Source organism: Agelaius phoeniceus, chromosome 20 (assembly GCF_051311805.1).
Source record: "Agelaius phoeniceus isolate bAgePho1 chromosome 20, bAgePho1.hap1, whole genome shotgun sequence".
In the NCBI taxonomy this organism is placed as follows: domain Eukaryota; kingdom Metazoa; phylum Chordata; class Aves; order Passeriformes; family Icteridae; genus Agelaius; species Agelaius phoeniceus.
Window position 1 is genome coordinate 2543503 of NC_135284.1, and position 24465 is coordinate 2567967.

A 24465-nucleotide genomic window follows, 5' to 3' on the forward strand; every position below is an offset into this window, starting at 1 on the left:
CTCAGGTGCGGGTCCCCGCGGGGGCGGTGGGCGGAGGGCCCCCTCCCCGAGGCTCCTGGGCAGGGCGGGGAGGCGGCGGCCGAGCCCCGGGCTCTGCTCAGCCCGAAGGGGTCGGAGCCCCGCAATTCCCGGCGCCGCCGACACACAGGGACGCGGCGGCCGCCGCCGCTGCTGCCGCTGGCGGAGTCGGTGCCGCGAAGCCCCCGCCGGCGCGTCGCCTCCCCTCAGCGGTGCCTCTGTCGGCGGCTGCCCGGCCGCGGCATCCTGTGGCGGCGGGAGCCTCAGCGCGGGTCCCCCATGGCCGGAGCGGGAGCGGATCCGGCTCCCGGGTAATTCCGAGACCCTTTTTCTTTAATGGCGGCCACAGGGACGGCGGTCGGGGCCCCCCTGCCGCGCTGCCATTGGCCGCCGCGCCGTCACGTGGGCTCGCACCGCCATGGCCGCCGGCGCCGCTGGGGGAAGGCGGGTGCGGCGGCGGCGCGCGGCCGCCAGGGGCGTCCGGGGCGCTGCGGAGCCCCCGCCTTGCTCGTTGGGGCGGCGCCATCTAGCGGCTGCGGCCGGCGGCGGCGGGAGGTGGCACGGCGGGTTCGAGTCCCGCTCCCGGCCGGGCCCGCGGGCCCCGCGATGGTGGGGATGGGTTGGGGTGGAAGGAGCGCGGTGGGACGGCCCGGAGCGCTGTGGGACAGCCCGGAGCACAGGATTGTGTCTGGGATATTGCCATGAGGGAGCCTCCGCAAGCTCTCAGGGTAACGGGCTCCAGCGCTCCTTGGACAAGTTCTTCTCCATGTTCAGGTGGAGCTCCCTGGGCATCAGTTGGTGCCCGTGGTGCCATGTCCTGGGGGTTGGCAGCACGCAGCAGAGCCTGGCGCGTCTTTGGGCAGCCCCATTTCGATATTTACACGCGGGCTCACCCTTCCCTTATCCCTGCCGGGGCTCCTGTCCATTCCAGGGCTGATCCTGGTGTGGGCCATAGAGGCTGGACTCAGTGGTCCCTGTGGAAATCCTGGGATTCTGTGCCCAGCCCAGGGCAGCCCCGGTCAGCCCGGGCCAAAGTCCGAGCACAGAGTGTCCCCCAGCACAGGGAACACTCGCCCTGGCTCCCCTGCCACAGCTCCCACCCCTTGGCAGAGCATTCCCGAGATCCGCGCCGGCGCTTTGCACCACGGAGCAAATTCCAGAGTGAGGATCTCGGAGCCTTTTTGAAAAGATAGGCACGAATTGTGAAAGCTGACTTTAATATTTAATGCAAGCATTAATGCTCTCCCTGGTCCCACAGACAGCCTCTGTGCCAAAGCAGAGCCCAACTCCAAAGCCCAGTTTTTTCCATGCCCAGATCCATATTGTGCAGCTCAAGAGGATGAAGTAGGTGGCTTCTCTGTTACTACGTGCACAGATTTGCAGAAGGACTGTGAGATTATTCAGAATTAAGATGCTACAGTGACAGTGAAAGCTATTTTTAAGAGATGTTTGGAAAGTGTATGCATCTTACTAATCCTCTCATATTACACATTAATTTTCTAGGCAATGCCTTGCATGTAAAACGGAAAATTTTAAATTACTATATGCAGAATTTTTACTGCAGTGTTCAAGTGAAAATACAAACCAGTGTAAAGCACCTAATGTAAAAGAAAGCCCTGAATGTCTCAGCTAACCTGACATTCACATTAAAATATGATATGTTCATGCAACAGCAGCACGTTGATCACAACTATGCAACACGATGATGTTTCAAAGGCCCTGCAAATTATTTCAGGACTCCTGAACAAGACGAGCGACAACCTTCTGCAAATGTCTTGATAGAGTAGGAGGAAAGAAGGACACTCTATAAATAAACTTATATGATAAGTTAAAAAAAAGAAGTGGGGCTAGATATATTCACCAAGAGAAACTTTGAAGATTTACTCACACTGAGCCTATTTTTGTATGCCAGTGTAGGCAAGCAAGATTCTTCTTTTCATCTAAATAGAAGCAGAGTATTTTTAAACGCAGGAGATTCATTCCCTCGGTGCTCATCGAAACACGGCAGCTGGGGCCGGAGCCGGGCTGCGGGGGGAGGGCTCCGGGGGAAGCAAACCCCTTTCCAAGGGGAACAGATGGTTTTCCCCGGGCTGGCTGCAGCCCAGGGCTGGCAGGAGCATTCCTGGGTGCCCAGGGCCGGCCCCGGCCCCTCGGAAGCCCCAGCGCCACCCTGATGTCCCTGGGGAGAGGTTCCCGAGTCACTCCTGCCCACGGAGAAATGCAGGGATGTGGAGGACATCAGGGAAAGCGGGATTCGGCGTTAAGCACATGAGAGCTGGTTTGGGTTTGTCACTGAGAGCAAAGAGGATCCCTTGGTAAAGGGGATTTGATAGGTTTGGATATCCAGGACAATGGTTCTTGCAAGTCTGGATTGATTTCAGGATAATTTTCCCATTTCTGTTCCCTCAAAGAGCACAGCTCAGTGTCTGGAGGAGAGGATTAGTGTCTAACGCTGGCTTTGGTGTGGCTGCACCTCCCAGTTCTGAGGACCCCAGCTCACTTCTCTGCACAAAGCATTTTGGGATCTGGATCATCAGCCCTGACACATCCATCACAATAAATCCTTCTGTAGGATCCCAGCACAAGTGCAGAACATCCAATAAACCTAAACCCAGGATAAGGAGCTGATAAAATATCCACAAAAGAGGGAAGAAAACTGGGGAATTTTGAACTCAACTGGGGAATTTTGAACTCAAACTCCTCCTGGCTCAGAACCTTGCAGCTTTCCCAATTCCATGTCCAGCACCTCAGAGCAGCAAGACACAATGGAGAGCAATCACATCCATGGCTGGTGAATTCTGCACCTGAGACACTGCTTGCCCTTGGTACTCTTTGGGAAATAAAACCTCCTGCAAAACACAGAGGAGGCAGATTAAAAAAGAATGGAGGAAAAAAAATGCTGTTGAAAATGTGCTTTGTTTTGTAGATAGGTTCTTATAGAGTTCTCATCTCTGCAACTTCCAGAAGTGCATTAAGCTGCATAATTAGCATCTGTCACATGAAGCTTTTTCCTTCCCTCTTCCTCTCCCTAGAGGGAACCTGCATAAAGAAATTTTAATATAAATTTTAGTATCTACTCTGCACAGTGCAAACATATTAGGAAAGCTACAGGCAAGTCAGTTTGTGCTCAGTCTAAGGCTTATCTTTGTGTAATAGAAACTTCACCAGGTTTTTTTAAATGTTGCTGATCCAATTTAAAAATTAACCAGTCTCTTGGAAAGACACCAGGGCTGGGGGAGAGATGGTCCCCATTGCATCAGATTTAAACCAGTGGAATTGTCAGGAACTGGGCAGTTAAAGCCAATCCTGGAATTAAATCCCTACATGGAAACATCCAGCCAAAGGGAGTAAGGGATGGGTGATTTCCTCTTCTAGTCAAAAGCATTTATTTTGAAAGGAATATTTATATTTTTAAAACATCTAAACAAAGTAGGAGTTCCTGTTGCTTTTTCCCTCACATCAAGAGATACTCCACTGCTGAATGTCAAAGTCAGTGCATTACAGCATCTCCTGGTGAATCTCTGCAGGCAAAAGAAGACGCTGCCTCTTTTGGAAATAAAGATTAAATAGCAATAAATGCAGCTTAACAATAGCAACATGACAAACAACTCTATTATCCAGCCTCTGATTTCCATTCAGACTCTCTTCTAATTTTTTGAAGTATTTCTTTTCTACTTAATTATTCCAAGAAAATTGAGATTATAGGACTGAACATACTGCCAACAACCTGAGGTATGGAGAGCAGAGTGAGTGCTTAAACTTCAGCTACAGAGGTGGTAATTATTGTAATTGGTGCATGTGAAGCAAATATATCAAGTAGTGTAGAGTTCAAACTCGTGCCAGTCAGTCTCCAGTTGGCACCAACATTTCTGTCAGGAGGATACAGAGGTCTCAGCAGGACTTATTACTGGCAACTGTTCAACAGTTCTCTTCTCCAAATGGTTTCAAGGGGATTTGGGTGGGAAGAAAGATAATTTTTAACAAATTAAACTACCTACAAATGGCGAGCTGCCCAGAGCCACCTAGTCTGCCTTAGTCACTACTACCAAACCATTTTAAAAAAGAAGATTAAAAATATCACTGCTGGCAAAATTGCCTACCTGGCTTTAACAACTTAATCAGATCCCTGCAAAATTACCCAAACATGTGCAGTGCACCATGCTACAAGTGAGTGTAAAATATGTGCAGAGTAAAAGGTAGAGCAGAACCTTCACTCAATGTGTGTGTCTCAGAAAACAACCCCGAGCTACCAGAATCCAAATATCCCTATAAGGACATATTCTATAGCTAAAAAAAATTAAAATCAGTTTTTAATTGAAATTTAGAAAGATTAGGAGGAATGGTTATTTCCCATTAGCGTTTATCTCCCAGCATTTGGAAGGTGCAAACCAGAGCTCAGCTTTGCACTCTGAGCTCTCCCAGGAGCCTCTGCCCTGTGCCAGATTGATGTCCAGCTGCTTTGTTTAGACCTTGCTAAAATGCCTTTTTCAAATGCTGGATTTGTCATTTCTAGCAGAGGTCTCCAAGAGAAGATTGGAGTTTAATGCACAGCAATAAAAAGAGGAATATGAGAATTCTTGCTCTCTTTAGTGTCAGCTTTGGTTAAGACATATGAATGCACATGAATAGTCTTGTCAGAATCTCTGGGGCTACTGACATTCAAGATCTAACATATTATTACTTCTGACCAGAACATTAGCTGCTGTGCAGGAAGGAGAAGGGAAAGAGGAGAAAGGGAAAAAGATAGGACCACTCCCTAATCAGACAGAAATTGTTATGGGTTTCTCTGGCTGGAAATCTCTGAACAGAACTTTTCTGCTGTGAAAATACAATGCTCACATTCTCCAACCTGATTGTGGAGCCTCTTTAAAATCTGCAGCAGGAAAAACAAAAACCAGCATCTTTTAATGCCCGATCTTGCTCATTTTACTCATGGAAAGGATCCTAATTAACCTACAAATAATGACTGTACAACCAAGTATCACATCCTTGTAAAGGACATGTGCTAAGGAAGGCTTGAGCATTTTAAGCTGCTGACTCTATTTTTTACCATTCCTTTGAATCACTATTTTCAGATACAAATTAGCTAAATAATTCAGTTAAAATAAGGTAATTTTCATTCCAATCTCAGCATATATCAAATCTGGATACCACTACAATGGAAAGATTTGTTCACCAGATGCAAAAATCTTCCAATGTCCTCCTGGCTGAATGAAAACGTATTTCAGATATTTTCAGTTGTTATTGTTCATCATTCATTTCTAAAGAAATTGAAAATATTCAGATATTGGTTCAATCAGTATGTTTGTGCTCTGAAATTTGAGCTGAAGGAGTGCAACCAAAGGCAACACCCTGCCTTTTGTGACTGCAACCACCTTCAGAATCCATTCAGAAGCTCCAGCACATCAGACAAAGGCCTGGATTTGTTTGGAGCAATAAATGATAAGAGACCTTTACATATTTGAAGTGCAACAGATGGTCCTCCAAGGAGAACATAATGACTGGCAGACAGCACTTCGTTAGAGGGGCTTGGAATGTCTTCAGCAATTACACAGGCAGTGTTTTGGGGGGAAGCCCTGTCATCTCTGTGATTCTTCCCATGGAAATTGCTGTGATTTCCTTGCTGAGATGCTAAAAAATGGTATCTTCTAAAATCCAGGCAGGGAACTGGAAAAGGAAGCACCTTTGGCCCTCCCAAGGCTGCTCAAGATGAGGCTCCACCTGAGAAGAGAGATGGGAGTAGAGAAAAAATTAAATCAGCATGAACAGGAAAGGACTTTGGGCATATAACTGTAAAACTGTTAATCCATGGCCAAGCCTTCCATGGAAGTGTAATTCAGGAGAAAAGCCAAGGTTTAGCACAAGGCCCAGCAGACTTTTAGAAATTGGGAAGTCTATAGGTACAACAGGCAGAATATCAAGGGGAAAACCCCCAAAATACCTAAATTACTGAATAAGAACCCTTTTTTGGGGGAAATTGGTGCTTTTTGAGGAGTCCTCCTCCACATGAAACACTGTGGCTGCAGTTCTTCAGGGCAGAGGAAAGGGAGTTTTTTGAGGCTGTCCATTCTTTCCATTTTCACAGACAAGCTATTTCACAAGCCAGCAATTAATGACTACAATCTCAAAGAAAGAGCAATAAAATGCTGATTTTCTACTGCAGATGTAGCTTAGAACAATTTAACTTCCATCTCCCCCATCCCCGTAATTCCAGGATTCATCTGTTCTGTCCTAAAACCTTCCCCACCAAACCCACTTGGAGTAAAATGTTATGTGGCACCACAACCACAACAAAAACCGTGTCCTTTCCCAATGTAACTTCAATGTTGATGGAATCATAACTGCATTACTCCCTCTCCAATTAGCAGCAGCATTCTTTATGTTTGCTTACGAAGCGTGAACCGTTCGCTTGTCACTACAAAGCCCTTCTGTGGAGGACTTCAAAATACAGCCCCAGCAATTAAAATGACAACAACAGAGGTGCACTGGTCACATCATGACACAAAATATCCAGCTGTTTCTTTCCAGCAGAAGGACATGAAATATTATAAGGAAATGTTGACAGGCTACGTAAGGCTGCTGGATATTCTGGGGGAAATATGGATTTCCAAGAATGGAGGAGACTGGTGTGGAACTATGTCTAAGCTCACAGATTGATTTTTTCCACATGATCAGGATTGTCATTCGTGCTTTTTATCTCTACAAATTTCCCTTTTTTCTTTGCTGGAATTAGGGGTACTTTATTCTGTGAGAAATTCTCTACAACTAAGAAAAATTTGAGGGGGGTGTCCTCAAAAATAAGGTAAAAAGTGATCTGATAGAGTTAGATCTAGAAAACCAGATTTTAAACTTACTTAATTTGGTTGTGTTAAAAACATTCTAAGAGTTTATTAAGACCATAAGTCTCATTATAACAAACAGAACATCTTTTATAATCACATCTGTCTGCTGCTGGTTCCTGCCTATTCTGCTTCCCAATCAATCAGATGGGAAGTTGTTTGTAATACATGTGGGGAATTTAAAAAATAATTTAGAATATATATTTAAATAATAAGAAAGGCTGAAAATGAAATGTTTCAGGTTAGTTTTTCCTAGTTAGCATTATAGGAGATAGATTTAGAGATATAAATATAGATACATTTATCCTTCCTAGTTAGCATTATAGGAGATAGATACAGAGACATAAATATAGATATATTTATCCTGAAGTGATAAGGTAGCTTTGATTTCTAATAGAGCAGGAGAAAATAACTGACACACACAGAACCAGCCACTCAAGGGGGAGAAAAATACCCAACCACTGTCTATAGAATCCACCTACAGATATGTCCTTGGAGAAAAACTGATGAGAAATTTATCAGGCAGATTTTTCCTTGCTGTTTCCTTCCTGGAAGTTTTTGCCTCTCATAACAGCACAGCCATGGCAAGTGATATGTATCAGAATTCACCCAGGCAGTTTATTTTGCACATCAAATTGATTATCCATGACTTCTTAGGCAAACACAGGAATGCAGAAAACATGTCAGCTGTTATAGACAGAATATATGGGCACTGCACTCCTTACTTTACATTTACAAAGAGCAGCAGATAATGAGCTCAACCATTACCTTGAGAATAAATTTCATTTCCAAGTTCAGGAGTATCTCTGGATTCTCATCTGCTTTGTGAACCAGAACTTACAGGTAGCTCATAACATTTGTCTTCTGAGCTGTGTTTGTCTCCAGAGTAATTGTCATAAGTGGGCAAAGGCTTTGATGTCCTCATCTTCCTGCCTTCAACCATGATGACCTTCCAGACTCAAAGCCATCACTGCAAAAATACAGAAGACAAGGAAAAAAATTAAGAAATAAAACCCCTGTATTTTTTCTTCCTTAAATTCCCAGAATTCATCTTCAGATTCATGCCTGTAGCAAAAAAAAAAAAAAAAAAAAAAAAAAAAAAAAAATCAGACTAAAATATTACCCTTCTGTATGTTTCATCTGAAGTAATTGCTTGGCAACAAACATCTCTTGCTCTGCAAGTATTCTGCAGTGAATTTATTCACATCAGGAGAAACACATCAGAAAGGTGTCTAGTTTGAAAGTTTCCAAATCAGATACCAGGCACAAAAAACCAGAGTGACAGAACAGGCAAGACACAACCTGGAACCATTCTGGGGACACACAGAGCATCTTTTCATCAACAGCCACAGGAAATACAAGACAAGCAAAAGTTTGGAGATCAGCAGGTTTTGACAAATCAGTAATTAATCCTGAGCTGTAATAATAATAATAATAATGTGTGTTTGAGCAATATGGCATAAATATAATTATTCTTTGCAGATGTTTGCTAATCATTACAATGGAAACTGTTCCATTCTGCACTGTGGTAACACAGTGGTATCAGACACCATTTTTATTAAGACACCAAGCACAAGATGCTCAATCTCAGAAGGTGAATTCCTAGACATTGGGCTGATAAAGCCATTTGAGATTCTGTAAAACATATATCATACAATAATTACATTTCATTACGTGGTTTACAAAAATCTATTCACTAAACTACAGAAGCTTGTCAGGCATTCTTTATTCCCAAAGAATATTTTCTTTATTCCCAAAGAATAACATTCATCCATGAAAACAGTCTGATGTAAATAACTGTGAGTGCTGGCAGATGAAAATTACTGGATAAAGCAAATAGTGTCTTATTGAAAATCAAAGCTACAAGTTTGAGTCACTCCTACTACTGAGATACTCACACCTGACCAGCCTTTAGGTACTGGAAGTGCCATCTGCTTTCAGACACATTGGCCTCGCTGTTGGCAGAATTCTTGCAGGATTTTGTAGTGAAATCAAAACAAGTCAAAGTCTGGAAGGCTTGAAAACTTGGCCTCTGAATGACTGCAAAATGCAAAGTAAAACATGAAGTTGCAATCACAATACAGGAGTGGAGATGGAGTTGCAGCTGGAAGTTCAATCAAACCCCTTGGTATGAAGGGAGTGACCATTACTCAGTTTTGTATTTGGCATCAGACTTCAGAACCTGTGGAGCAGAAAACCAAGGAGAAGGCAAAAACTTGTGCTGGAAAGATCTGAAAGATTCAGGGAGGAAATTGGTGGGAAGTGCCCTTCCTGTCCTGCAGACACTGCACAGCCCCAGCAACTGCAGGGAGCAAATAAAGGGCAGGAGAACACAGCATATGGATCCTAAAGGCACAAAGTGCTGGAAGCACAAGGGAGAATCAACCCCCTCCTGTCAGGTAGAGCAGAGCCTGTGTCAACAAGAATCACACACTCCCACTGTTGCTCAACAGATGTACTTGAACCAGAGATAAGGCACTCCAAAACTCCAGGGGAGTTATGTGCAAAAGGTGTTGCCTCCTGTGCCTCTTTCCATGCAGGGAAGGGAACACCAGGCAGGGTTCAGACACCCAATTCTGCAGCAAGGGAGGAAAAAAGAGCACAAGAATTCTTGTCAATAGAAATTATTCAGAGTAGAAGGTGGGGGACAACCTTATAAAGCAAAAGCACAGAGTCAATACATTTATAAATCAGAATACAGCAAGTGCACTTACCACTGGAGAAAACTGAGTAAATCTCTCCTGAAGAAGGCTATAAGCCCATTTTCCCATTTCAAACCTATATCCCAGTGAAGTCCCATAAATGAATATTCTCTTGCAGATAAAGTGGTTGTCTTCACCTTTTGGCAGCTGCAGTAAAAACAAAACAAATCCTGCAAGGAGTTTTTACTCCTGAGAGTAATCTCCTCAAAGACTGAGGAGAAAGCAAGAGCTAAAATCACTTGCACAATCATGTTTCATAACTGCTCCCAGGCTGGTGGTATTGCTCTTTCCTGAGTACAAAAAATGCACAAACTTTTCTCCCTCTTCTACTAAGAGGGGAAAAAAAAAAATCTGCTTATCTTTGGATACACAGAGACTTTGGAGGAGCTCCAAACAATGGAGCACTGTGTGCCCCACTCATCACACAGACACTGAAGAAAGAGTGTGGCAAAGAATGCACAAAGTATGTAATTACTGTTTCACAAGATAATTCCATTATTAATACATCCCCAAAGATAGCATGCACAGCGCTGCAGTTTAATTAGATGGTAACTGGAGGGGGTTTGAATTTATGAGGTAATAAATATATTTTGGACTAATAAACTCCAAGGCTGAAGTGTTTATTAATCTAGAATATAAAGATTACATAGTTGATAGGAGACAACCTCAGGTTGTGCTGAGATGCCTGTTGTTTATACACTTCAAAATTAATATTTTCCTCTTTTGGGAGCAAGATTAGAAAGCCAAGATTGCTGTGGATGGTGCTGAAAAATACTAGAAACTGCCCAACAGCTCTGTGTTCTCAAAGGCAAAGGCTATTTAAGTCTCAGCAGATGGTGTGGTTTTAAGGTTTCACCTTTTAATCAATTTATCACCTCCTAAACTATTCAGTACTGCAAATAAATTCCCTTCTGACACTGTCAGTGCCTCATTCTGATGGTAAAAACCACAGATTCCCTTGTAGGATAACCAGAGCCTTTACAAGACTATCAGATCTCACCTCTGTTCCCCCCAGATACTCAATTCCATCTTCATTTTCCTGCTCTTGGATTCACCTGCAAGACCACACGAACAATTTTGGTTGAATTTTTTTCCCTCCTGAACATGGTTATAGAAACTTTTTGCCTAGTGCAGCACAGCAAGGATTTGGAAACCAACTGTTGTGAGGATTTATATCCCAACCAGCTGTGCCAGGAAGTCAGAGGAATCAAATGGTCTCATCTATTAACTTGTCCTCAGGTAGTTACAACTAGAGCTTTATAAATTACCCCACAGCTCAGTCCATTTAAACCACATTTCTCTGCTCTTTTGGAAGTGCCAATGCCTCACTCAGGCAAGAGAGAAGACCAGGTTTGGTCCAGGAAAAAATGGGCAGGATTGAACTCAAAGACCAGTTTTGCTTAAGCCAAAACTAAATTTTGGGCTGAGGGAATTACAGAGAAGGAAAAAGGAAGAAACATGAGGAGGAACAAGCTGTGGGATCGTGCAGGTGAACCAAGACTGACAAGTGCAGAGGAACTGCTCCCATTCCTGGCTGAGTGAGGGATGCTGGACAAAACCAGGGCAAGGAATCCTGGCTGTGCCAGAGGAACTGTGGAAAAGAGGAGAGAGGCAGGACACACCACAGCTTGGATTTACTGGGGAGGAAAACCTGCTTCTGTGAGCCAGCCTGGGCTGGGGGCCAGCAGGATGGAAGTATCATGACCAAGGGATTTAAAGACATTTCAGAAAATGTTTATAAGGAGCTTGGGTGATCCAAACAGGATTGGCTGTGTGTAGATACAGATTCCAGGGTGTTCCACAGGTTCAGGGCAAAGGCCTCAACACTAATTCATGAGAAGAGCCCACAGATAAATCATGGAAGGTGACAAAGAACCATTCCCAAAGCTGCTGCTCCTTCATTCCCAGCTTACATCCTCTCACCAAGTGAAGCAAGTCACAGAACCAAGTTTCCAATATTAAATCTCCAGGCAGTGTGTTATTCATACAGCTTATGGAGATGTCTTTACCCTCTGGAAAAACAAAGTTTAAGAAAAATGGCTCCATCTTTGGGGAACAGTTTAAGTCTCAGGATAACTACATTAGGAAATCTAACTCTATTACTTTCTATCTTCCATTTTATTACAAGATTGGTAATAGGAAATTACCAAATAAAATTGGTATTTTACTTGGTAATTTTTTTCCATGGGCCTCGTCTAATATGAAAGATGGTGATCATCAAATTTATTCAAGTTTTCCTGTCAACAACATCATTAACCAAATCCCTCAATTTCAAAGTAAATAAAAGCATCTGGGCTTCTCGCACAGCAAGACTGACTTGCATATTTAAGCCTCATATATAGATGAATCTGCACTGGACCAAATTTGCATATTAATGAAGGACTAATTGCTCTTTGCAGTCAATTTTATGCAGATGAATTTACTCCTCTCAGTACAATTTTCATAATGTTCGGAAAGAACCAAAAAAATGTAAAACTTTGTAAAAGTACACAAATGTTAGACAATCAAGGAAGAAATATCCTAATGGCTTCCAACAGCTTTACATTAAATTGTATATAATTCATCTTTTATACTGTTGCTTTATTTTAACAGCCTCCCACAAAGAACAGAACAATCCATGGAATAACTTCAGCCTATTCCCCCTCCTCGGTCTCAAATTTTAACAGCTTGTAATAACCCATTATATGATCCAGTTTCCAGCTGGAAGGATGGAGCCTGAATTTTTAGGAGAAGTTAAATTTGCTAAACAGGAATTTATTTGCTCCCAGACATCCTCATGCCACAGGACAATTAGGACAGAGTTTGTCCCACACATTTTTAAGGTGGTTTCTACCCAGTTTTGCACTATTAAGGAAAAAAGGCCCAAATCTTTGTTGAGCCTCCCCTGAGGTAAAGTACAAAATACCAAAAGAAGGAGAGGGAAATTCATGGGAAAGAAAAACATCAAAAAATGCTAAGGAGAAAATGATAATAAAGGGGAAAAGATATGGAAGTAGAAGAGGAAGGGAAGTGGAAATGGAAGGAGACAAAAATGATCCCTCAATGTGTTTATTCAGGTCTGGCTGAAAAGAAAAGAAGGATGTAGGAGAAAGTTCAAGGCAAAGTAAACAAATAAAAGAAAACATGCAGCCACAAATGTAGCCACAAAAAAGAAAAAGAACAGGAAAGATAATGAAATAAGAAATAAGTGAGAATCAGAGAGCACAGGATACATAAAGAAACAAATAAAAGGAAATACAAACCCCAGAGTTTTTCCTCATTCTGCCAGAACAGAAGGGCAGAGTTGGTGGGAATGCTTCAGGAATCTGAATCTGCATGTATGGCCTTCCTCCTGCCAAAGGAAAAAGCCTTATTTTAACTGTGAAGACTGATAACCATAATATTTATATGTATCATAAAATCACTTACAGAGGACCATTTTAATCAGAAAAGGAATTGCATAAAAGAAAGTTACAGCTTTAAATGACTTGGAGGCCTTTTGTAGAAGGAACATGGGAACACAGTTCACCTTCCCCACATCTGCCATGCCTTTGATTGCATTGTTTGTCCCTCTCTACAGCTTTTGCTGTTTTAACATCTCCTTTTTGAGGCAGAGAGAATTCACACAGATATTGGATTGGTTTACAGTGGCACCAAGAAATCTTTTGTGGTTTTACTCTATTACTTCTCTAATTTCCTACTATGCCTCTTCCTGGACCATGCTGAGCTTACAGATCTCCTATGATCCCACAATTTGGCTCCAGAGAAGCAACAGTTCATAAAAAAATTGTAATGACCAAAATAAAATAATCCTCAGAATGAACATCTTTTGACTGTGCTGTCGAGTTCTTCCAAAGAAGAGCCAGAAAATCAGCCAGGAGGTCACTGTGGCATCTCCCTTCTGGTCCTTCCCACCTTGAGACTGAAGAATTCTTCTGGGATAAAAACCACTCTCCCATGAGCAATAAAGGCAATGGGTTTATGGAGGTAAGATCTCATTGCATGGGGAAAAATGCTTTAGGGCAGAGGAGTTGGCAGAAAATATCAAACCAAGGGAAAATGACAAGAGGCTTTCACTCTAGCACTCAAAAAAAGAACAGGCCACAGAACAAAGACAAACAGAGTTACAAAATAATAACAGGAATAATTGGAAAAGAATGCCAAATACTCCACCAGGAAAATACTGGAATGCTACTGCTGAAGAACCCTCAGTGAGGAAGCAGGACTCAGTTCAGCTGGGCAGCCTGGAGGTTTGGCTCTTAGAAGTTGTTTGACAACAAATTACAGCTCTTTGTGAGTACTTGGAATTCTGGATTATTAATTCCAACTGTTTCCCTGTTTTGCTCATAGAGGAGAAGGAAGGGAAATGTTTCTCCTTGAAAATTTCTGTACATTTGGAAACGTGCTCTGGGCACTGCCCCTCTTTCCCCAGAAATGCCTGGTTCAAGGCAGTAATGCTGTCTGAATGCAAACAAAGATAATTTATCAAACCAGAACAAGATGTTCCACCCAAAATGATTTGCTTTCCAGTGGCTGAGATTCCTACTTCCAATCACCAACAAAGGTTAACCTGACCAGATTTAATTAACCACTTAATACAGTAATGAAGATGCATAAATAAGGGGGGAGGGAGCTCATAGAGGCAAAGTGAATCCAAATAAATCCCTCCAGCAAGCACAAAGTCTGGGCTCTTATCACCTGATTACACTGATGTAAGAATTCCAAAGTTTTTAGATCCACGAGGCAGAGCTTTGCACTTGTCTGTGTGGAACTTGATTAATAGATTGTTTTAATTACTATTAAACAAACAGCAAAAAGAAGCAAGAAACCACATCCCTAAAATTCAATGATAAAGTGAACCCAGTGATATTTCTTAGTACTGTGTTTCAAATTCATAAATACTGTGTTTAATATTTCTTAGTACTGTGTTTCAAATTCATAAATAAAGTCAAGTGGTTTGTACAGATTATTTGAGGAGTACAGGAAAATAAACCACAATTTCCTTTTATATATATATATATATATATATATATATATATATACATGGAGAGATCAGACAGACATTCTCAAGACAGACTTACTATTTTCAGTGAAAAAACCAGTCACATTCTGAAATATTCCCTGGTAATGAAATAAAAGCCTTCTATTACAACAATAAAGTAATTTGCATGTACTAAATGCCATAAATTGGGAATACTGCAAAATATTTTACATTTCAAAGAATGTTAGGAAATATTATTGGCCCTGGATCTCTGGATAATGTGTGCAGCACTTGCTGGTTGAGGCAGGCTGTGCTCAGAGTCACCAAATATTGATTATTAAAGAGGAGGACTGGGCATCAGCCCTTCCATTTTCTCTCAGTAAAGTTTAGACATCCCTTTAAAATAAACAATTCAGTGCAAAGCAACAGATCTGCTATTGATTCATTCTGTTCATAAAAAGTAACAACATCGTGGTAAATTCAATCTAGTCAATGAGAAGTTTATGAGGCTAAATATATCAAAAGGGCAATGAAAGCTAATATATAGTGATTAAATAACAATCTGTGAGGAAAAGACACCCAACTTTCAACTCCAGGGCACTGGAATCATCTCCTGATGAAAAATAGGGTTTGAATTGCTTCAGAGGACACTGCAGCCATTTGCCCTTTTTAACAGCCTGGAAGTTCACCAGGCAAGATTAACTTATCATTTAACTGGAGAGGATCTCAAATAAAGTTTTTTGATTGAAATCTCCATTTCTGTGCCTCCTGGCAGTGCCAATATTGCTAGAACAGGACATCAGCTGCAACACCAGCAACTCTGGAATGCACTGCCATGAACTGTAAATCAGCTCTGTCCTACTTTAATATTGGTTTAACAATAAAAACAAGAACTTGGATGTTTAATATTTAAGTAGTACAATTACCCCTTTAGAACTGATCCAGGAGGACCCTTCATGGGTACACAGTGTGAAAGAACAACGAAGGGAATGTGGATTTGCTCCATGAGGAGGGTTTGATTTGTAGGGCCCAGCTGAAAGGTGAATTTGTGTGTGCTGAGGGGGTGCCACAGGGACCCTGCAGAGGGGGAATCTGTCCCACGGTGCCAGGGACAAAACTGAACAGCAAAGCTCAAAGCAGGGAGCTGGGAACAGCATCCCTGACAGGGACTGGCCCCAGCTGGCCAGGCTGGTGGGGTTTGCATGCCCAGACACAGGGGTGCCTTTCTCCAGCACTGTTTGGGAAGCCAAGGTTAGAGCAAGTAAAGGCTCCCTTTCCCTTTTCCTCTCCTTCCTGTCTTTTGTCACTACAGGCTGAGTGAACACAGAAAAATGTCCAGTTTAGGGAGGAACACTTTAAACATGAGCTCAGTATGGTCCCTGAGCAGAGAAGCAGGAATGCTCAGGTGCCAATTGTTGTGTTTTGGGGGAAGGTCGGGGAGCAAGAGCTGCACCTGCAGGATCAATCAGTGCAGGGGATTCTGCTGCAAGGGCCCCTCTCTGCCAGCCCTGAGGACTCTCTGTGCCACCAGGGATGGCCAAGTGCCCACACCCAGAGCTGTGGGTGCCACGGGTGACATGGCTGGGGCAGGCACTTGTGAGGAACAAAAGCACAGAATTATTTACCACTCACACAGATGGGTAAGTCCACTCTGGAGATCTCTGCAGGCTTGTGAAATCAGGATGACGTGTCTGGAATTCTTCCTCTGCTCTCCACTGCTGAAGTAACTCAGGCAAATGCAAGTTGGCAGCTCCTTTAAAGACTCCAATTTAGCCATTTTACATAATAACTTTCAGCTGCATTAAACACTAACACACCAAAAAACCAGGTAGCACCAACAGTGAAATCTAAATTTGGATTACTCACAGAGAAAACACACAAAGTCTGAATGATTTTGCAATTGAATCAGAAGCAAACTGAAGTAATTTTTCCACTAAGCTGGGCTGTCCATGGGACACATCAGTCTGCACCCAGAGGGAAGTGCTAGGAGCAAAGTTCTGCACTTCCTGAGGCAGCTGAGGGATGGCAAATACAGCCACACACCTCTAGACCTACTGGTTCCTCCCACATCCAGAAAAATCCAAAAATCCACTCTCCTGGGGCATTATAAAGCCCTCCTGAGAACAGCCCTGCCAAAAGCCAAGTGCAGATTTGTGTATTAAAGAATCCTCTTATCCCACAGCTCCTGCTGAGGGCATGGCTGTCCCACTCCTTGGATATTCATTTATTTGTTGCTGGGCATAAGAAAACCTGAAATCATAACTCTCAGATTAGATTCATTTGGTATTTCAATTTCCAATCTGAATTTTAATTAACTCTTTTATTTCAGCGTTGCATTTTATCATGATGAATTACTTGGAGGAATATACAATACAGAAGCTCTATGGAGTAACTGAATGTAAAAATATTTACTTAGAAACTTCCATTTCTTTTTCTCCAAACTGTTAAAATAGAATGTACAGACCCAGTAACAGAAATATGAGGTGACAGAAGAGAATGGGCCAGATCCTGGTGAATCCACTCCATTTTACAGGCACAGAAAACTAAACTGGCCTCAGCTTGATGTAATTGTTACATCTCAAAAAAGAATGATAGACATGAAATGGCAAAAAGGCTGGTGAGCCAAATTTATCTGACTGGTTTGGGGTTTATTTTCTATTATTCCCTTTCTATATTTTCAAAATATTCTTTAATGCTCTTTCTTTTCAGAAGGAAATGTAAGTCTATCAAAATAATATTTACAAGCTCAGCTGCAACATCCTCCATGGTAATTCAGCCTGGCTGTGTGTTGCTCTTTGTGAGGAATAGTTCTGCTTGAACTCTCCACAGAGAAGAAAACAACTCTGTTTTCCTGATATACTTCAGATTCCAATTATTGAAGTGCAGGATGGAGAAATGAATTAGATAAAGGCAAATGTGGAATTCCTACCTGGCTGCTGTGATGAGCTCGCTGGTAACTGATAAAGCTGTGAGTGTGAAAAGAACTTTAATGAGAAATGATATTGACCTAAGTGCCAGTGTTATCAGCACTACTGCATTTAAAATAAATGAAATTTAAAAATATTTAACTTGCACTTCAGCAGTGTCCACTGACAAATATTTTAGTTTAATATCTACCTCTGACTTCTATTAAAATACCTTTAGATGAGACTATCAAAAGCAATTTCCATCTTAGTTTCCTACAGTCCCATAACTTTTTATGCTCTTATAATTAAAAACAATTCCACCTTCTTTCCTCTGTGGAACTAATTCAAAGACAGATGTAACACACATTTTTTGCTACCTCCTCTCTAAATTGACAACATTGTTTCTGTGCAGCCTTTCAGAAAGTTTCCAGCTGCAAACAACAGTGCCCAGGGCAGAGGGGCTGCTGTTCCTGGTTATTGCTGGAAGAAACCTCATAAATATATAATATATAATATATATTATATTATTAATATATTATATAATATATAATATAAAGTAACTCTCGTGATTAAGATGAACTATCAATAATGATCTATTTTTAAGTGCAGCATCCTATAAATCCTCCTAATTAGTAAAAGTAGATGTCTTCTTTTTAGCAAGCAATCCCCAGCCTCCCTCCTTATTTCTTTCCCTGAATTCAATGATGTTTGCACCTGCTGGCCCAGCCACCCAATGACAGATTCTGGGTGGAAGGGAGAAGCTGGGCCATAACCAATAATTACATTAGAGTTCAATTTGAAGGATTTGCCTGCACCTCTTTTCTCTGCTTTATGAAGAATGTTGGTGCTGTTTCCTCCTCTGTGGCTCTGCTCTCCTGTCAGGAGATGCAACAACAGCAACAAGAATTTCACACTGCTCCCAGCCCATCCTTCACTGCTGACTCCACTGGAATCCAAGCTGAAAAATGGTTAACTTGGTTAAGTTCACCTTTCCTGGAGGGAAAGGACCATCAGGATAAAGAGGGAAGGAGTGATTTCCAAATCTGGGCTGAAAAACTGATAAAAGTCAAAAGAATTTAGTTGGTTGCTAAAAAGGACTCTTTGTAAAAGAAAGGTTAGGAAATATTTCTTTAGAACACAAAAATAACAGAACTACTTTTGGTATGAAAAGCCATGGAGGAGGAGGAGGTATTCCTGATGGAATTTACCTAAATCTTACTTCAAAATCCATCTACTCCCTAAATCAAATCAGTTACTTTCCCAAAAATCTTCCTGAATGAAATTCAGTCTCTGGATGAAAAATCCTAAAATTTGGGGATGGAATCAAAGCCATTCTCTACCTTGAAAGATTAAACAAGATAGAGATGGATCCCAAGCTGTGCATATTGAAACTCAACAACATCCAAACCATCCCAGCCCTACAGCTCAGGTGTTCAAAGAAATCCACATTTCCTCCCCTCACCTGAAACACAACAAACCTTCAAAATATGTTCTGAAGCTGTCACACCCTGAATGTTAAGTCAGCATCAGGCAGAATTATAAATTTAACATATATATATACCATTCATTTATCTCACAGTGAACAGTAATTTGGGTGAGTGTGTAAAATTGGATTTGTATAAATGAAACCAGTAACCAAAGGGGAGGCAAACAGGCAGCTAAAGCCCTGAGAGAGGAGCTTTGGAGAGAGGAACTGCACAGCATTTTTATGTAACACGTGGGGAAACTGTGCAGCATGGGAGTTTTGAATGTTAATTCTGCAGCTGTACTAAATCCAGTGTGTCAGACTCTGTCTGCAAGCAAGCCAGATTTAAGGAAGCACATTTTTACTGCAGCATTGGAGGCTGAAAAATGGTTAACTTGGTTAAGTTCACCTGGAGGAAGCTTATCTAGGAGTCCAAGATGAATTCCAGTATTCCTTCAGCACTGTTTCAATTCAGAAGTAGCTCTTCCTCAAATAGTTAAGTACTTTTGTAAGTATTCTTTCATTAATTCTTTCCATTAATGAAGAAAAGCATGGCATGAGCTAGAACTCTTCAATTAAGATAATCATTATCATAAACAGATGTTTTGTTTGACAGCTTGAAGGATATGGGTGTGCTGTGATTTAGTTCAGAGATTTGAGTTCAACTCAAGGCTTCCATTAAATAACCTCAGCCTCATCTCTAACTGTACCCATCACCAAATCACCATTCTGAGGGACAGAACTGGACACGTTTGGGGGCTTTTTTTGGTGGCAGAGATGTCAACAAGCAGCTGAGGCCTGGGGTTGAGCACAGCAGGCAGGAGCAGGGTACAGGCAGTGAGATAACACACAGGGTTAACAAGCACCCCCTTATCTCCTGCAGCAGGCACAGGAGCTGGGCTGGCCCTCACCCACCCCACGGCTGCAGACAAGGCTGGGGCAGGGGAAAGCCAAGGAGCAGCTTCTAATACACCTCTAATAACACAGAAAATAGCACACAGCCATTGATAGGGCTGGGATGGAAACGTGGAATGCACAGGGGAAGCTCTTCTGTGGAAATGAACTTGTTCCTTTGCAAACGTGGTCTTGTCAAAAACTCATCCCTAAAATCCATCTCTGCATTCCCTCCCTGGCCACTGTGCTTTGGCTTAGCTGAAAAAAAATGGTTAAGTTAGTAACTGCTTTCCAAAACAAAAATCATTTTCAGAGTAAGGAGTATTTTAGTTTCACTTTGCCTTCTAAATTAGTGTCTCTGCCTTAAGTTTTACAGCCTAACTTTACAGACATCAGCAATTCCTTTTAAATTTGGTAAGACATTCAGTCAACTTCAAGCAAAAAAAAAAAAAACCTCTTCATACTTGTAAAGTGTTCTAGGCATAATCTGGATAATCTTATTACATGACAAAGATGGTCTGATTCATGGATAACAGCTCCTAATAAACGAACACACCCCTGGTAAAACAAAATCTTTTGTTAGAAAAGAAGTAGAAAAGCCCCCCATATCCTTAAGAGAATTTAAAATATCATCACCAAGCTAAAAACAGCAAGTAAATATTAACTCTGTCAAGTGCAAAACAAGTTTTATTGACCTGTGAGGTAAATATTGACTGAAAGGAAGCAAATATTTATGTGCTGATGTTGAGGGGACGAATCCCCTTCACCACAGCAAACAAGATTTTGCCTACTCCATTTCTGGGTCTGTATTTATTCCAAAAGTTCTGAAAGGAAATATTTCCTTTTCCAGACATCTGCTTTTTAAAACCAAAACTGTCTTTCCTCAGTGACTAAATTGGATGTGCACCCAGAGGGCTGGAATATTGTACAACACACAGGTCTGAGAAATTGCTTTCAGACACAAAACTCACTTGACTAAAACCTGACCAGACAACAACATCCAGGACCCCTCTCTGATCCCTGAAAAGGTAAACAGAAAGTCGAGTTCCATTTGATGAGTTATGTTAGAAGATTAATTTGGGTTTGGAACATAAAATGTGTTGCTGTATATCACGCACACACATATATATATATATATATATAAATATAATGGTGGGATTGCCAGGGCTGTCCTGCACAGGGCCAGGAGTGGGACTTGGATGACCCCAGTGGGTCCCTTCCAAGTCTGGATGTTCTTTGATTTAACAAGGAAAATACAGAATAATTAAGGATATAACTACTGGCAGGTATTACAAATGGAATATGAATTAGCAAACCCATCTACTCCTTCCTGGTAAATCCCCTCATGTTTACACACACGAGACTTCACTGTTCAGCTGAACGATTCACGCGGGGATTCACACGTTCAGACGAGCAAATTAGAAGAGAAAAACCCCTAATTTTGAGAAACTTCAAAGATCCTATTGAAAATTCTGGCACCTTTAAGGACACCCATTAGAGAATCCACACGTCACGATCATTACATCTGCTGACCTAAATACCTCCGTAATGGTCTAACAGCAGCAATTACCGCACACCTCCCGAAATTCCTGAACATCTGAATAATTTCTGAGTCACTGCACGGAGCAGATCCTCCCGTGTCACTGCAAGCAAAGCCCGGTTCAGGAACAGCTTCTCCCCTTGGTCCTGATGACCACGGCAGGCGCTCCTTCCTGCAGATAAAGACAGAGGCTGAGCACCCTCCTGTGCAGGGAGCAAAAACTACAGCTGCCCTTTGTGGCTCCGCCGGCTGATTCGCATTCGAGGCTCTATCTTTGCCTAAAAATAAAATAAAAATAATAAAACAAGACTGCGGGATCTAATTGAGCAGCTTTGGAACAATGACATGACAGCACTGCGGTGGAATTGCCCTCAGTTTAGAGTGACTTCACAGGAACGAGCAGGCTGCTGTACACAGAGGGCTTGTAAGATTTCTGGAAACCTCAGGGAACGGGGTGATGTCATTGCAACACCAAAATATCTGCCTCGAATTCCTCCCGAGTCTCCTTGACAAAGCTTGGAGGAGCGGAGTTCAGCAGTGAAACTCAGCCATCACCTCAGGGCTGTTTTCAGGGCTCCGTTCTTCACTGTCTCAGATACAGGAGCTGTTTGCTCGTGCTCAACATACAAACTGAAGCCACAGCGTTTGGAGAGTTGCAGGAGACAGTTTTTGAAAGATGGAGCACTCAAAGCTCGGGAAACATTCAGATTTTAAAGGTTGTTTGAGCCTCTTGGCAGGACTTTCAAATCCTTCAAACAGTTTAAACTAAACCCTCCTAATTTTGCAGAAGTCTTACATGCTCAAGCAGCATTTTGGGTAAAATGAAGACAAACCAATAAAGCCTTTGAATATTCAGGACATTCTGCTATCCTACAGACTCTTACCAAAAAGCCCATTTTTTTTTTTTTATCATATCATTAACTAAAATTGCTTTGCCTGTCTCTGAGATCAGCTCCTTTAAATTCCACCCCAGATGATGCTGCACACCTCCTTTTAAAGCACCAGCTCCTTCTGATGAAAAAAAGCTGATACAAAAGGTGAAGATTGTAATCCCTTAACCTGCTCAGGTTTCTGCAGAGCTCCTTTAGGACACAAAATCTATTCTTCTAATATTTCTGCCCGTAAAACAAGCTCTCAGCAACTTCTAGCAGAGAGGAACTGTTGCTGCAGAGGTCAATAGTGAGCTGCCAGGGCATCCCAGGCAGAGTTCCACAAGGATCAGAGTTTGTTCCAATGTTTCCATGTACTGAAAAAGCCCAGGAAGAGCAGGTACACACTGATGGAAAGTGCTAATTGCACCAATTAAGGAGGTACCACCTGTTCCTGGGAAGATGAGAAAGTCTGGGATACTTCTGGGTGTGTAAACACCTGAAAATGCGCCTGGGCACTCTGTGAAATTTATTGGCATCCTGGGAATAGAATCCAAACACAGACTGGTAAATTTATCACCAGGTATTCCATGACCTAATGTGTCCAATGCCCATGGGAAAGGGCTTCCAATTTTCTGTGAATAATCTCCCAAATCTCTCTTGTGTCAGGAGTTAGTAAATCCAGAGGTCATTAATGGCACTAGGAAAACACACCTGTTAAATAACAACATCTCTGAAGAGTTACACACCTTCTAATGAGCTGTGAATTGGAGATAAATCAGCAAGTGACCTGCATGAACAAACACCATTGATTAATAAGCTGCCACGAATTAATTTCATATTTTCAGTGCATGTGGCAATGAGAAACAGTTTGAGAACAACGTGGATTTAAAGCTACACTTGTACTTTAATGCATTTTATAATTACAAAAAAGAAACAGCTGAACAAATCTTTTATATTTATACCCTTCCAAGCAATGTACAGAAGGCATGCATAATTTCCAATCATAAAACACTATTTAAAAATAAAAGATTTATAATTGCTTTCCCTGATTTGAGAAGCAAATTAAGATTTTTTTCACATTGTCCTTCATAATCCAAACACGATGTGAGTGAGTGACTGAGCAAAGAGTGGGAGAATGAACAATATGGCACAGCAGAAGCCAAACACAACAGGTTTGTGTTATCCTTGGAAGGATGGGGACATGGCCGTAACATTTTTTGAGTGTTTCCTGCCAGGCATCTGAAATCTGCATCGGTGCTGCTACTGAGCAGTATTAAGATAATTAGAAAGAAAAATTACACAAATGAGAAAGGTCTTCTGACTTCAGAGGGCCTACAGGAACAGGAATATGTTTAATACTTAAAGTATATTTGTAATAACCAGCCCAGGTTTCTTCCAATCCATCAGCCACAGGCTGAGCAAAACACAGAGGATATGTGACCTGAACTTTCCAGTCGGGAAATTCTAGGCACAGTTTCCAAAAACATCATAAAAGCAGACCAAATTGCCTCCTCAAAACCTACCTCCAAGAAGCACAGAGATGCAGCCAGTGTTTTCGGCTACTTCATTGAAAAGAAAAGAGAAGCTTTGTTGTTAGATGGTGTCACTGAAAACCAGGCCACTTAACTCTTCCAAACACTTCGTTTTCCACTTCATAACATCTACATCTAAGGGCCCATCCTTTCCCTCTCCAGGGGTTACTGACCCCACAGCATTGCTGTAGTCAAACTTTGGAATTAAACCAGCATTTTTGCCCTAACTCAAAACAACACAGCACCGATTTTCAAAGCTGCTTAGATATTAGTCCCATTTTCCGTGTGAGCTGCATACCTAAACACTTTTTCTAGAAAAAATATCTGAGCCAGGGAAAACAGATGCCATTTCTGGACGCAAACTAATTTATTCAAGAGCATATTTCAAAAGAAAACCTGTATCTGTCTCATTCCAAGCCTCTCCCAAGAGCTACAGCAGCATTAACTAGGGCAGCGCTTTCCTCAGGTTTCCTGGGAGGCAAAGCCAATTTCCAGACAGCAGGACTCCCTTAATCGCCACCGACAAGTAATGACACCGCCGTACACATCTACTTTTATATCCATCCCTTCATTTCCTTCCTTATTATTGCCCTCCCAGATTAATTTTAATTGAGGCTTTCAATAAACAGCAACAGGACCCTCCCCCTCGTTTTGGCGGGGTTGAGGCTGAGGGGAGGCGCGCCCTCCTCACGGGCCATGGCGGGGCCAAGGCCGCGACGTTGCCAGAGCTACGCCCA

At 42.1% G+C, this 24465-nt stretch overlaps 2 long non-coding RNA genes across 4 annotated transcripts; both read right to left on the minus strand.

Moving 5' to 3' along the window:
* Nucleotides 1–1238: 1238 nt before the first annotated feature.
* LOC129129046 (uncharacterized) lies at nt 1239–13498 on the minus strand. Of its 2 annotated transcripts, none has more exons than XR_013184881.1 (6): nt 12802–13498; nt 10560–10614; nt 9572–9706; nt 8756–8897; nt 7626–7827; nt 1239–5739 (listed from the first exon to the last, which is right to left on the minus strand). It is a non-coding gene; the product is annotated as an uncharacterized LOC129129046 (long non-coding RNA). The 2 variants fall into 2 exon arrangements; XR_013184882.1 differs by having other exon boundaries at nt 9572–9729.
* Nucleotides 13499–15936: 2438 nt separating this feature from the next.
* Nucleotides 15937–24407, minus strand: LOC143695558 (uncharacterized). Of its 2 annotated transcripts, XR_013184899.1 has the most exons (4): nt 23720–24407; nt 21362–21496; nt 17449–17485; nt 15937–16315 (listed from the first exon to the last, which is right to left on the minus strand). It is a non-coding gene; the product is annotated as an uncharacterized LOC143695558 (long non-coding RNA). The 2 variants fall into 2 exon arrangements; XR_013184898.1 differs by lacking the exon at nt 23720–24407 and having other exon boundaries at nt 21362–21700.
* Between the last annotated feature and the right edge of the window lie 58 nt (nt 24408–24465).